Source organism: Myotis davidii, unplaced genomic scaffold (assembly GCF_000327345.1).
Source record: "Myotis davidii unplaced genomic scaffold, ASM32734v1 scaffold228, whole genome shotgun sequence".
Taxonomy (NCBI): Eukaryota; Metazoa; Chordata; class Mammalia; order Chiroptera; family Vespertilionidae; genus Myotis; species Myotis davidii.
Window position 1 is genome coordinate 423,371 of NW_006300104.1, and position 15,122 is coordinate 438,492.

A 15,122-nucleotide genomic window follows, 5' to 3' on the forward strand; every position below is an offset into this window, starting at 1 on the left:
TTATATGCAGCATTTTAAGTAATTCTACATCAATCTGTATCCAAATGTGGGAAAGAGAAAAAGTCCAATAGCTATCTGGTTATAAAAACACACAGCATTCTGTTTGCTCTGAGAAATGTACAATGAAGGACCTTGTTAGATTATTTATATCATTAATTTGAAACAAGTCCTAAGCAGTTGATCATTCACAAAGAAAACACTACTCCGTTTGTTTCCTGACTTCAGTAGACAGCAGTTTTTCATTTACTGAAAAACTAAAAGTTGAATGGCAATTTCTTAAACAAAACAAAGATCATATATCGTACCAATCAACCAAGTTTCCTGGGTAAAAATAGTTCAATCCACTTGATCTCAACCATTTCTTTAACAAATTAGTCTTCTTATCTGTGCACCCCCTTCTTTAGTTAAAAACAGTTAGTTCTGTTTAGGATAGCTTTCAAAGTTAAGTCCCAGCCCACTTTAGAAAAACAAATGAGCGAAATCTCACACAATCATATTCTCTTGGCAGATTGTAAAATGTGGATCACATAATGGAAATTGAACAAGTACAACAAATACAGGCAGGAGACCTGGGTTCTAGGTCCAGCTGACACTCGCCAGAGGTGGCTTCTTGGCTAAATCACATATACTTAGTGAGTCTCAAGTTTTCATTTCGATAACACTGGACTTTGGGCTGGTTCATTTCTAAGATCACTGCAGCTCTCAAAATCCCTTCTTTGACACTGACACTTTCCCTGCTTTGGGCAAATACATTAAGTGGCTCTTTCTCCAGAACATCATGGCTTTGCCCTAAAAGAATGACCAGGATGTTTCTAATTGGGACAAATCAAAAGTGGGGCTTTCTTCACTGAAAAAAAGAAAAAAGCCATTGGTCCAGCTTAATTTTCTTATTCCCATCTTTATTTCTTATTCCCATCTTTCCATCACATTCTTAGTCCGCGCACCCCTTTACTATAAGGATGATCAACCTAATCTCTATGCCATTGAAGAGCCGTCTCCTCACTGGGACTTTATGCACTAATTGAAGGTCCCTAGTTCTCATTAATTTTGAAGGTCTGAAGCCTCCCATTTTTTCTTCAAGTGGACACTGCCCAGATGTACACAGAAAAGATCCTGGGCTCTGAAAACAATATGAACCCAAGACAAGGAAATCCAGCTGAAGCCTCTGATCTCGGTGATCCTGGGCTCTGAACCAGCAGCAACAAGGAGGAAGCGGCCAGTGATGCCGGCTCTCATCTCCAGGTGTTTCCAGGAGGGATTGATTCAGAGGCCAACATTAAGATTCCAGAGGACTAAGGGAAGCGTTCAAGGAGGGCACGTAATACTTCATAAGAAAATCTTGAAATCCCAAGAAGCTTAGAGTTTTCACCTCATGTAGCTTTTGTCAAAAGTGCTCCTTGGGAAAATACAGTACTTCTTGTGGAAAGGGACTTAGACTCGCTGGGGAAGAGCCTTACACAAACCTACCACCAGCGTGAAAATTGCCAGTGTGTTGAATGTCCACTCAAGTATCATGGAACCTCTCTGATTATAGAACATGAACAAATTCAACGTAACTATTCAGCGTAAACTATGGATGAAATACACCCCAAAGATATATTCAAATCCTTTGTGGCCTCGTTGGTACGAACTGGAATCCTAATGTCATGTGTAGGACGGTAGAAGACAGAACGCTTGTCCTGACTTAAGTTGCCCTGGGAGCTTGGTTACATCACTTAATCTCTTTGGGCCATGGCTCCCTCCAGTGTAAAACAAGGACACAGGAGGTGTAGAGGACAGAGGCTGGGTGTCAGAGTCAAAGAGGGGATAAGAATGTTTACGGGTTCGCGTAGTTACAAGGACTGAATGTAGTAACAGGTGAACTGCCTGGTCATGTGGTTGCCTGGAACAGAGTAAATGAGAGGAGGTTATATTGTCCTACTCTGTCTGCAAGGGCCTGCATGATCTGGCCCAGCCTCCCTTTCTAATCTCCCCTCAAATCATACCAGTTCCCAAAGCTCTGGACTCTGCCACGCTTGCCTTTCTCAGTTCCTGGACTGGTCATGCCAGCGGCTTCCTCTACCTACAGAACCCTCTCCGCCTCGCTTCCTCTTCTGCATCCTTTATGTCTCACCTCAAGTAGAAGAAGTCTTCAAAACTCCCCGGACCAGGTCAGGTCCCTTTATTGTATCATCTCACAGATCACAGTAGTTATACTGTGATTGGCATAATTACTTATTTCATGTCTGTGTCCCCAACTGCACGAGCCAGTGAGGCAGGGACTCATCTGTTTTGTTTACCATTTTGTTCCCAGCTCCTAATTCATGGCTTGATACACAGTAGGTTCAGGGGAAAAAAGATCGCTGAATGAATGACATGAAAATCAGACTCCTTGAATTGCTAAAACTGCATACATGAGAGCTGTGTGAGACTCAAAATCTCTGGTATGAGTTTCACAGAACTAAGGTTAACTTTGGCAAAAATGGTTGATTTCTGTCCTAACTGAAGTACCAACTCTTCCAGGCTTATTGTTCTGAAGGTTTTAGGTTGAGACATCTCTATGCTTTTGCTTTCTTTCTTCCTTTTTTTTTTGCCCCACAAGACCATAGCTAAGGAATAGTGTGCATTAGTTCGATTATTCTATCTCATCCAAACAAAATAATCTGTCACCTTCCAGGATTTTATATATATTTGAAAGCCTGTTTATGTCTCTCATCTATTAATATGCATGTTCCTTATTGGCAAGAATTGTATCTTTGATATTCTTTCAACAGCACTGAGCATGCTGAGGGCATTTAATAAACATTAAGAAGAAAAATGTCATAACAGGTTGGAAGTTACTCAAAAGAAAGACAGTGTATGAAAACGAAGCAGTAATATTATCTATTCTATAAGAAGGCATTCCATCTAGCTCCTCTGGGATCATGTAAGACAAAGAGATGACTGTGTTTACATGTTACACAATAGCAACGAGGACTAGAACAAGAAGCAATATATGTAACTAACTTAGGGATATTTTATAAATAAATCAGGAACCATAGGAATATATGAAGTATCAAATCAATAGCAGATAAATCAAAGCTCAACCTTTTCCTAAACACCACATAAAGGAAGGAGAATAATTCCTTCTCTCTTGGCCCTCTTAAGCTCCTCTTCTGTACAAGGACACGCAGACACTCTCATCTGCCTAGCAACACAGCTCTATTCACAACACTAAGTTGATGAATTTCATCTTTCATTCCCAATCCTGTCAAGTTTTTGTGCTATTTCTTCTTTAGTGGTAGTCTCTCAGCCTTGTACCCAAACTTTTCACTACCCTTTCTGAAACCAAATCATGTTCTTAGGTAAGGCTTTTTAATCAGCTATTTTGTACTAAGGTGTTAATGACTGGTAAGACTCAATGTCTTAGTCCTTTCAGAGACAGCTACAGTTGATTAGAAAATTAAAACTTCAGCCAAATAAATGAGTCTATGTTGCATGTAATTTCAAAAAACAATCATTGGAGGGTTTTGGTTTTCTTTTCCGACAGCAGAAGGGAAGCTTTCCCATGTCCCTAGATGCTTGTCTTAAAAGCGAGCTACTGACTTCTGAACAGAGGGCGAGGAGCCAGAATATCCGCATTTTGCACTGGCTTTGCCCCTGACGAGGAGCCGTGTGGCTTTTCAGAATTCATTCACCACCAACAGTCTCTCCTGTGCTCGCGTTAAAACCATCACCAGTCTAATGATTCCAGGCATAAACCCACATATAGTTCTATAAGGTGACCAATCATGCCAGTGTGTCCAGGAATGAGGTGTTCTCAGAGATACGGGACTTGTCATTGCTTTAATTGGGGCAGTCCCAGGCAAACTAGGACATCTAATCACCTGGTAATAAAGTGCCAAGGTCATGGGCACTCTGGCCACCTCCCACCTCGACGAACCTGTCCGTTTTCTCCGGCTGTTTGTCTGCCCTGTGTTCCCTCTTACCCTCTCCAATGTAAAGTTGTCTCCAAATTCTTACTCCTTTTTAAAAAGTTATTTACATCCAACCTACAACCATTTTTTAAAATGGACAAAAATCTAAATGAACATCTTACAAAAAAAGATATACAGATGGCCAACAAGCACATGAAAAGACACTCAAATGCAAACTAAAATCAGAATTGCATTATATACGCCAGAATGCCTAAATTTAAAAGACTCACAGTAGCAAGTTCTAATGAGATTGTGGCGCATCGGGGCTCTCGTACTTTGCTAGTGGGAGTGTAAAATGGTCCGACGCCTTTGGGAAATCATTTCGTGATTTCTTAGGAAGCACACCATCCTCCTCGGGACCCACACATTTCATTTCAAAGTATTCACCTCAAAGAAATGAAAACCTATTTCCAAACAAAAACTCAGATGCAAATATTTATAGCAGCTTCCTTAATAGCAGCCCCAAACTAGAAACAGTGCAAATGCCCATCAACAGGTAAATGTATAAATAATGGTATATCCATGTAATTGAATGCCCAGCAATAAAAAAGAACAAACTACTGATATATATATATATATGTATATGATGAATAAATTTTAAATCATCATTCTGACATACAAAAAAAGTTCATACTGTCTGCCATGGCTGGTGTTGCTCAATGGTTACAGCATCAGCCCGTTTACTGAAAGGCCATGGTTTGTTTTTTGTTGTTGTTTTTTTCCTAGGGGCCATGGTTTGATTCTCAGTCAAGGGCATGTACCTGGAGTTTGATCCCAGCCCCAGTTCAATCTCATGCACCCCAAGGGGGGTGTGAGAAGCAACCAATGGATGTGTCTTTCTCACATCGATGTTTCTCTCTCTCTCTCTCTCCATCACCCTCCCTTCCACTCTCTCTGAAAAGCAATGGAAAAAATATCATTGGGTGAGGATTAACAACAACAAAAGTGCATACTGTCTGATTCCACTGATATGAAATTCTAGGACAGTTAATTAACAGGGACAGGAAATGGGTCAGTGATAACCTGGATATGGCATGGGGACTGACTGGGAGAAGCCTGGAGAAACTCTGAGTGTTGGTAACATTCTGCATCTTAACTGTGGTGGTAATTACATCGGAGGTAAGTGCTTAGTTGTGCTGGAACCAGCTCATCATGGACTCTCGAGGTCCAATCACATCTTTTCCCAACACCCGATTCTGTGGTATCACGTTGATCACTTGAAATCAACAATGATGGAAGCACTTACACATCAGGAAAAAATTGGCAAAAGCTACAGATTAGGACTCCTTATTTTCTCTGAAGAGTCAGTTGTTTAGTATTTATCAGCACACCATGGAGTGTATGCATTTGTCAACACTCAGCCAACCTTACACAACAAATGGCTGCATTAAGGAGGTATGTAAGTTACATCTCAATAACAATGATTCTGAAAATTATAAATTCCCCTCTTCTGATTTCTGGAGCTCTCCCAGCTGTAGGACGACTTGGAGATTGGGAAACACAAGAACCCAGTTTCCTGGGGCTGAGATTTATCCTCCAGCTCCCACCTCCTCACACCGTCTCAGGTGAAGGAAGAACCAAGTCACCAAGACCATTGTTCTGGCTGACCAACCTCTTTCCAACGCCCAAGCTGACAAGTTCAAAACTTCCCCTTGTCAAATCCATTGAGGCAGAAAGTTACAGAGGCAGCGGGGGATACACTGCTTTCCCTTCATTCAAGTGATAAAGGGTTCCCGGGAGAATGTTAAAGCAACTGTGATTATTTGCCTTCAGTGTTCCAGACTTTGTAACATTCAAAGGAGAACCAAAGGGAAGGTGGCCTTGACTGCTTTCCACAAAGTCACCAAGCACAATCCCAAACTTCGGGCCTTTGCACCTGCTGTCCTTCTGCCTGAAATCCTCTTCCATAAATCTCCATGACTCCCTTCCTCACTGCTTGCAGGTCGTGGTTCCGATGCCCCCTTCTCAAGGAAGCCTTCTCTGACCATCTAATTGTCAATAGCCACCACCCTTTCTGCCAAATCCCATCCCCCTTGATTTATTTTTCTCCTAACACGTGTCATCACTGAACATATTACATATTCTCTTTATTTATCCTATTTGCCGTTTATCTTCCCTCACTAGAATGTAACTCCATAAGGGCAGAGATTTCTGTTTTATTTACTTCTGGATTAGCCCTAGTTCCTATTAGCAGGGCCAGGCATACCCAATAAATGTGCAGAATAAATGAATCAGTGAAAGGCCCTGCCCTTAAAAAAAAATCAAAGCAACCGTGAGCATGTCTCCAAATGTTAGGGAGGTTTCTTGCTCATCTCTTTGTAGCTCTTTCTGTGATATAACATTGGCATATAATGTGTCACATGCTCTATGCTTAATAAAAGCTGAATGAACGAATGAAATCATCATATGTAAATAAACCTGAAAACTGAGAATTTACCACCAATAACCATATAAATCACCAAAATTTGCATTTACTTTTTTAGTTCCCTCCTTGGTTCCATCATAGTCTTTGACCTCTTGGAATCACCGAACAAAAGTGGTGTTTATAACAAAGATGCTCTAACAAGGTTATTGAAGTAGTTTTAAAGTGTTAAAGGATGCGGCAAGGAAATGCAGAAGCCTGAGGAACTGCTAACATTTGTGGAGCACAAGCTAAATGCCAGGCATTACTGCACTGCATCCTCACAACAGTATGAAGCAGGTGTCACTGTTGCCATTTTATATGCAAGAAAGCAGAAATTCACAAGGTTTAAGAACTTGCTCGGGGCCACACAACTAGTAAAGGAGGAGACTCAGGTTGATTCAAGATGGTCTATCTAACTCCAGAGCATATGTTCTTAAGGACTCTAAAAGATGCTTAAAGCAAATCATTTCTTGGGAAGAACTTAAAACCACAGCTACCTAGACGTCAATTACCCAAAAGACGATTCTCCTAAGAGTTGTACATGGGGACTGTTTTCTAGGGATATTTCTGTCTACCTTCAGCAGATGGAGAAAAAAAAAATGAAAGTGTTGACAAGTACTTGAGAGAGCTCATTCCTGCCCTCATAGGGCAAGAAACCTGGTCGCTAGTTTCAGTTCTACCACTGACCCCAGGGAATTTACATTAATAAATTCATGTTAGCAAGACAGTATCTTTAAGGTAACCTTCACTGTGAAGTTCAAAGGGCCTAATAAGCTAAACAAGCGTAACATCTGGCACCAAACACCAAAGAAGTTATTAAACTGGGCCATGGAATACCGCAGAACGAGAAAGATCTTCCTTAGACGTTACTTTCACGTCAGCTGCTCCGAGAATACCTGTCACTTCTAAATTCCTTCAGGTTCAGGCTCAGCATGTGAGCTCTTCAGAGGATGGCATTAGAGTCCAGGAACTCAGAGCAGAAGCACTACAATAATTTTGTTAAATCAGGATGCTGATGAAAAATATATATAACCTCTATGATATCAAAGGCAACTTGCAAAAATAGGAAGGATGTGGCAGGCTGAATAGTGGCTCCCACAGATGTTCACATTCTAATCCTCAGAATCTTACGTTACCTGGTGAAAGACACTTTGCAGTTGTGATTAAATGAAGGGTTCGGAGATAAAGAGGTTATCCTGGATTATCTGAGTGGCCCCGTGTAATCAATGACAAGGATCCTTACAGGAGGAAGGGAGCAAAGTCAGAGAAGATGTGATGGCAGAAGCAGAGATCAGAGAGAGAGAAAGGGATTTTTAAAAGCTGTGCTGCTGGCTCTCATGGATGGAAGAAGGGGCCACAAACCAAGGAGTGCAGGCGTCCCCTGGGAGCTGGAGAACGCAAGGCAATGAAGTCTCCTCTGGAATCTCCAGAGGGAACACAGCCTTGCCAACACCTTGATTCTTAGGTTAGGACTTCTGGCTTCCTGTACCGTAAGGTCATAAATGTGTGTTGTTTTAAGCCACTATGTTTGTGGTTATTTGCTAGAGAAGTAATAGGAAACTAAAACAAGGTAGAGTTTGTTCCTCAGTAAATATCTATGAGAAGCAAAGGAAATGAAACTATTTTTATTTGGAGCCTCATTATTTTTCATAATGTTAGGGCTCTTGGGGTATTCAGTTATCAATTTCCAAATAGCTGTATCAATATAATAGTGTTTAATACTGGCCAGGCACTCTGCTAAGTACCTGTTAGCATTTTCTTGTTGATCTTGCTAAACAAGATTATCTTGCTTAATCCTCAAAAGAAACTGAGGTCCAAGATTGAGCAACTTGCCCAGCAAAAGAGAATAAGTAAATGGTTTGTCTATTCAAAGCCAGTATGTAATTAATACTGCTAAATACCAAAGCTACCACTTGATGCCTTCTGTCATTATATCTAATCTTTCCAACAACCCTGCAAATGAAGAAGTTATTCTAATTTTATAGACAAGGAAACTGAGTCTAAAGCTGAGAGAGGTTAAGTAATACGCCAACGTGAGGAAGTGTCAGGATCAGGATTTGAAACCAGGTCTGTCTAACTTCAAAAATCTAAGCTTTTTCTAGTCACAGCACTTTGATTTTATTTAAAAGCTATTTCAAGGGTTTTGTAGTGCCACATGGGATTCTACTGGCACACTCAAATATCCTCAACCCATTCTGCTTTCTTCTCTCACCAATATGAGGACTTACTACTTTATTCTAAAAACCTGATCGGCAGAGTGTAGGAGAACCTAGGTCCCATAGTTCATTTTAAAAAGCAGTGAATCAAAAACATCCTGACTACAATTTCCGAGAAAGCAAGAAACAGGTACAACAATTTCACTAAGGAAACATAAAACACAGAGACAGGGAGGCTATCCTGGATTATATCCGTGGCTCCAGTGTACATCACTGAATTTTCCGTGGTAATCACTGAATTTTCAGCACCGAATTTTCCCAGGCCCAAGTGAAAAATCTATAGTCTGCCCCATCTCATGAGACATGAGATTTGGCCCAAAGTGAACCATAGAATCTCAGAGTTGGAAAAGACAAAAACAGGATATTAATCTGATTTTTCCTACTGGATGCAGGAATCCATTCTTCAAACTGGCGAAGAGCACTGCATTTTCTAGGGCAGCCCATTTGTTAGAAACTTCTTCCGGATCATTAGTCCGAGGCCATGCACTACTCCTGGTCTGGCCGGTGGAGCCAACCCATGTCATTCAAGCCAGACAGCCAACAGCTCCCTTCCTGGCTTCCCTGCTCTTGGCTGAACATGTAAATCTGTCCATTCTGTTCTCGTGTGACAAGGCTTCATGGGTTGCTTCCCCTAGATAAGCCAACATCTGTAATGTCTCCCCAGAAAACCCAGGGCCTAGAACACAACACTTCTCCACTCCAGGAATGGTGGAGCCAGGACAGAGCCTAGGACCCCATGACTTCCTTTGGCAATACACTTCTAATGGAAATAACATAACATTGGCAAGAATTTAGAAGGATGAACTTGGCTGACTACAAAATCCTCAGAAACCCTTTTTAATTTGGTTGGTTCTCCTCCAGCCTATATTTTAATATATTAAATGTGATAGAAATTTACATTGCTGTTGAATGTTGAATGTCATTTTCTATCCTCTACTCGATGCTTTTATAGCCTGCCTAGACATTAATTTACTGAGTGTGTACTCTGTGCCAAGCACTGATCTAAAGATACTGCAGAAAAAATGAACAGGACAAGGTCCCTTGCCAGCTGGAGATAATGTTCTGACTTGATTTCAACAACCCCTCTGGTACCAACTGCAAGTTTAAAATTTATACCTTCTCTCCTGAATCAGATGGTTTCTCCCAAGAGTACTCAAATAATTTTTCATATTAATGTATTACAGATAAGGATTGGGTTAAACATTCAACATAGAATATGTTTGTAACATTCATTTAAGAATGAACTGTAAATGGCATAAGGCTTTGATTTGCTTCAATCCATTTTTGTCCAAAATGAATAATTATGTCCTTAATGCAGAATAATCCTTGTACTATATTCCTCAGATAAGAACATTTATTACTGCTATTTATAGTCAGCTATTCTTTTAAAAAGTTTTTCAAAAGCCATCTGTAAGTAATTTCTGGAGAAACTAAAATAAATTATTGTTTAATATTTAAGCTATTCCACCTGCTTGTAACACACACACACACACACACACACACACACACTCGCAATAGAGTCCAAGAGAAGCTGAGAGAGAGAACACACACAGCCTACATGGAGGTCTGTGTTCTTGTCATTACTGATCATCTTAGCAACTTGAAGCATTTCCACATACATGGAAACAAACAGAAAACAGTACATATTTTGATTAGTGGGAACATTTTCAGAATTACCTCTGGAATAGAAATTTTCTCTTTAAGTACAATGGCTCTCAGCCTTTGCTATACATTAGAATTATATGAGGATTTAAAAAATACTAATGCCAGGGGCCCCCATGCCTACCATAAAGATTCTAATGCTTAAGGACTAAGTTAAGGCCAGGGCATCAGCATTTTCTTTTAAACAGCTTTCTAGGTGATTCTATGTTCAACCAAGGTGAAAAGCCAGTTTTATTCCACCCATCTCATTCTGCAGAAATCAAACCGTTTACCCTGAATTCTGCAATCTCCATTCAAATATTCCTATCTACTTAATACATTTAAATGAGAAAAATCTCTAATTTCATTTGAGCATTAATGTAATGGCCATGTTTTATTCATCCCTTTAATCATTTCAAAAGCCCCCCCCACACACACACACACCAAATTTAGAAAAATCTATTTAGCATACCAGATTCAGAATTTCCAATATTTTATCATACTGGTAAACAGAGGCCATGTTGAGCACTACAGCACTTTAAATGACCTGCTTTATTTTTTTTAAAAAAATTCCAAATGTAAAAATGTTGAGCATTAAGAACATGTACAAAAGACTTAAAGACTTACATGTGCTCAAGACAGTTGACAGCCTTGTCACCTCAGTTAAAAAAAATAAAAACATAGAAAGAGAAGCTCCCTCATATCTTTGCAAATAGCTGTTTAGAGGTGCCCTGTTCATTTGTCACCATCCGGGTCTTTCCTGAGGATCATGAGGGTGCAGGATAGTGACCTCGAAACGGGCCCTGATTTGGGGACAAGCAAAGCATCCATGGCCCAATGGCAGAGGGCAAATGCGTGAGCTGTGAAGCCCTGGATCTAGGCAGATGTGAGGTCGGGTCCTATTCCTACGGTTCCTGAGGCTCGGCCACTGTGGGAGGCTATTGGGTCTTGTACTAATTAAAGACGTCACAGACACACATCTAGCAGAATAGATAAAATAGAATTGGCATTACCCAGTGACGGTGAGTACGTGAGTTAATGGAAGTCTCATACACTGTTGTTAGGACGACTTGGAAACAGTTTGGCAATTTATAATAAAATTAAACATTCACTTATTATAGGACCCCGGAAGCCCAGTCCTAAATAGTTTCCCCAAGAAAAATAAAAACTGACATTCACACAAAAATGTATACATGAATTATTTATAGTGGCTTTAGTTATAATCACTCAAAACTGGAAACAACCCAATATCCTACAACTGGTGAATGGACAAACAAATTGGTACATCCACACAATGGAATGCTACTCATCAATAAAAAGGAAAAAATTACCAATTGATTAATCAGAGATCATCTCTAATTCATTATATCAAGAGAAAGAAGCCAGGCTTCAAAGGTTGCATGCTGTATTATCCCACTTACAGGACATTTAAGAAAATGCCATACCACAGACCAGAAAATCCATTAGCAGTTGGGGATGTAGCAAGAGGCTGATTCCAAAGGAGCATTAGAGAATTTTTCCAAGGTAATGGAATTGTTTTACGTATTTATTAGGGAGTTGATTCTATGATGACTGGCATTTTCAAAACTTACAGAACTCTACAGTGAATTTTCCTATATGAAAGTGTACTGTATGTTTGATTACTGAGGTTTATGATACCTCAATAAATTTGATTCCCTCCCCCCAATCAAAAAAACATAAGTCTATAAGGAAAAGCCCAATCATCAAAGTGACTTAACTGGAAAGGTGATACAAATGGAAGAGCCAAAGATTAAAAAGCTGTTTGGATTAAAACATATTTTTAAATTGGCTTCATTCAACTGAAGAGCTTCCCTAAAGCCATAGCAACCACCTCAACATTTGGAATTACACAGAGCAAACAGCTACCCTGAGAATCATTACAATATGTAAAGCTTTCCTTTTATCAAGGAAATGAAGTTATTTCCACATATCTTAGAAAAGCACTTTCACTCACATGCCACCTTAGCAAGGACAAAATATGACTGAGTATGCTAAGTGATGGAGTCGTCTGAAACTACTGTAAACTCTGAAAACATGGCTGGTTATTCTGAAGCAAAGATGAGAATAGCTCAGTCTCTAAGTGCTGCTAATCACACACCTAATATAGATGTTCTGAAAGTAAGTCAAAAACCAATGTGAGTGATTCTCGAAGGGTGGCCCTGTGACTAGAAGCATCAGACCAGGAGGACCTCTGAGCTGAGCAGAATGCACATTCACATGCCCCACCCAACCTGAATCAGAATCTAGTCACCACCATGCTCAGCCAACTCTCAGTTCAAGAGGTGAGAAAGGGAATGACTGACGAAGCAACATTCAAAAAAGGATGCAAGAACCCTGTTGACTATCTTGACCTGTGCAGTCAAGATAAGGTACAAACCCACCCTCCATATACCCACACAATCTGCATAATAAAAAGGGTTTTAATTCTAGGTTTTACCCTTTTTATAATGCAGTGAGCCCAATCTGTTTAAAATAAAACTGGATTTCAAGTAGAACTTTATCCAAACTCAATTCTAGGAGATAATTTAAAATGTTAATAATGTTCACAGTACTAAGAGAGAGGTAGTTATCTAGGATCGGTTCATTTCATGCCCAAGTGAATAAAACTTCAGAACTAGAATTTCACACGTGATAACATACTAATGATTTTTAACTATTAAAAATTAAAAGTTGTCTTCCACTAAACATCAGGTCCTGCCATATTCTAATTTATGTAGATTATATCTTCTTAGCTTCTGTTTTCCATATAGAAAGCTCAATAATGATTTGTAAATTTTCAATAAATATCTCAAGCCCTAGATCATATTTTTCTTCCTCTTTTCAAGTACAATATTTTCATATCTCAAGAACTGTCTTAGTAGAAAAAAATGTTATATTTCATCCACCTGAATGGGAGTTCATCAAGCACGGGGACAATGAATAAAGTGGTCCCGATATCATCATCATTATATCAGCAGATAGGCTCAAATTATAAAACAAGGCTTTATTTGCACTAAATTATCAATGGCTCCTCTTAGAGTCCTGCTTTATTGACACTACCTGTGTATGGTTTCCAAAGACTATAAATTCATAATTCTGCACAAATGGACTCACTACTCTTTCAGCCACCTAGGAGCAGATATTCAGTCTGATGCTAATTCCCAGGTGGCGTGCAGTTCTTCAGTAGAGGCATGTTCATAGGAAACAAAATTTGAACATCAGGTTAAACAAAATAGTACCAAGGTAGAGCCATTGTGCCTCACCTCCAATATGTGGAAAAATAATGCCAGTGTTTTGGATTATGGGCATGCTTTAGCACCGTTAGTGATTGCCCACTTTAAGAATTTTACAACCTCCTAAACAGGATAAGTAACTCATCATGGCACATGTTTTTGTCTGCTTGTTTTATTCTATGTAACGGCAAAATTAATGGCTCACATACACATACTCTCTCCATCTCTAAATTGCTTTCCCATACATTGTTTTATATGAGTAATTAAGGTAATTTCATTCAGCTTTATTATAACTGATCAATTACTTCTTGTTACTTTCGTGATAAAATATAAAAAATGTCTTTATTGGGTCTATGAGGGGCTGCCAGACCTGTCTTCTGTTTACCTTTCTGTTTACCTTCCTACTAGTAGCGCCTCCCCCTCACTCACTGTACTCTGACCCCATTGGCCACCTTCTCAGCCTATGACCTGAGCCTTTACTTTCCCATCTGCCTGGATTTCCCTTAATCCAATCTCTCATTGCCTAATTCATCTCATTTTTTTAGACCTTCACTCAAACATTACTTAGTCAGAAAAAGCATTCTCTGACCACTCTGCTAAACGGCCTTCCCCAGTTACTCTCCATCTTGTCAAGCTATTTATTACTTAAAATTTTGTATATTGCCTGCACCCAGCACAGTGCCTGGCATATAATGGCTGCCCATAAGCACTTTTAGAATGAGTGAATAAATGAAAGAGTGCTGTGAAATAAGAATTATTATTCTGATTTTCCAAATAATAAAACTGTGTCCCAGCTAAATTCATCAATTTATCCAACATTACCCTATGAGCAAATGATAAAAACAAGATTTTTCTAGTACCAAGCTCGGCTATTTTTCACTATTCTATATGAAGCCTAAATAGGCTAAAGAACATCATAATTTACGTTTGGAGTCATAGTTTCGATTTTTATTAAAGTTTCAGCTCCAACTTGATTAACTTCAAGATTAATATCTTTATCTCAACAATACTGAGACTAACATGCCACGCTTTTAATTCTTTTCTTAACATAAAAAAGTCCATTGACCTATATCTCAGCAGTTTGCTTAGTCTTAAATATATATCAAATAAACCCCCAAAAAGGAGTTTAAATAACCATTATACCCACCAAGTAAATGTTTGTATCCATAAAATAGAAAGTTAGAAGTGATGTTTAAGAAAATGTTCTTGGTGCAGTAGATTGAGTTTTAAGTATCTCCCTTCTATCATTCCTAAGTACTTACTGTTGACATAAAATATAAACCCAATACAGTGTTTTACCAAAAGAATCATTGCAATGTTTACAGATTTTCGCAGTAACTGAAGTCATATCCTTATCTGGACAGATACCTCATATCTGGAAAAATGAAGAAAAAGTGTCTTTAATATATATTAAGCTTCTCTCTGAAGCTTCCACAGGATGGGAAATTAATCCATGAATTATTTTAATGTTCCAAACACTGGATATTGCCTGATCGCTACATTTGTGCTGCTCAAATAGATGCAGGCAATTTAGTGGAAGAACGGGGCTTTGCAAGTTTTCCTCCCTCTTAGGCCAAACATGCCAACATTCCGTAGCTAAGTTGTGAAATAAGTGTAAAGCCCCAATAAAGTAAAGAGATAAAGACCCAAGTTGGAGAATGGGAGTCACAAGCATTTATTCCCATCTCACAGA

General features: G+C 39.3%; 1 protein-coding gene and 1 long non-coding RNA gene across 2 annotated transcripts in view; one reads left to right on the top strand and one right to left on the bottom strand.

Annotated features, from left to right (window-relative positions):
* The window catches only part of PCSK5 (proprotein convertase subtilisin/kexin type 5), a 416,138-nt gene that overhangs the window by 382,240 nt on the left and 18,776 nt on the right, over positions 1-15,122 (bottom strand). The window lies entirely within an intron of this gene.
* Positions 356-14,636, top strand: LOC107185088. The gene is made up of 3 exons (XR_001516008.1): positions 356-386; positions 10,414-10,423; positions 14,627-14,636. It is a non-coding gene; the product is annotated as an uncharacterized LOC107185088 (long non-coding RNA).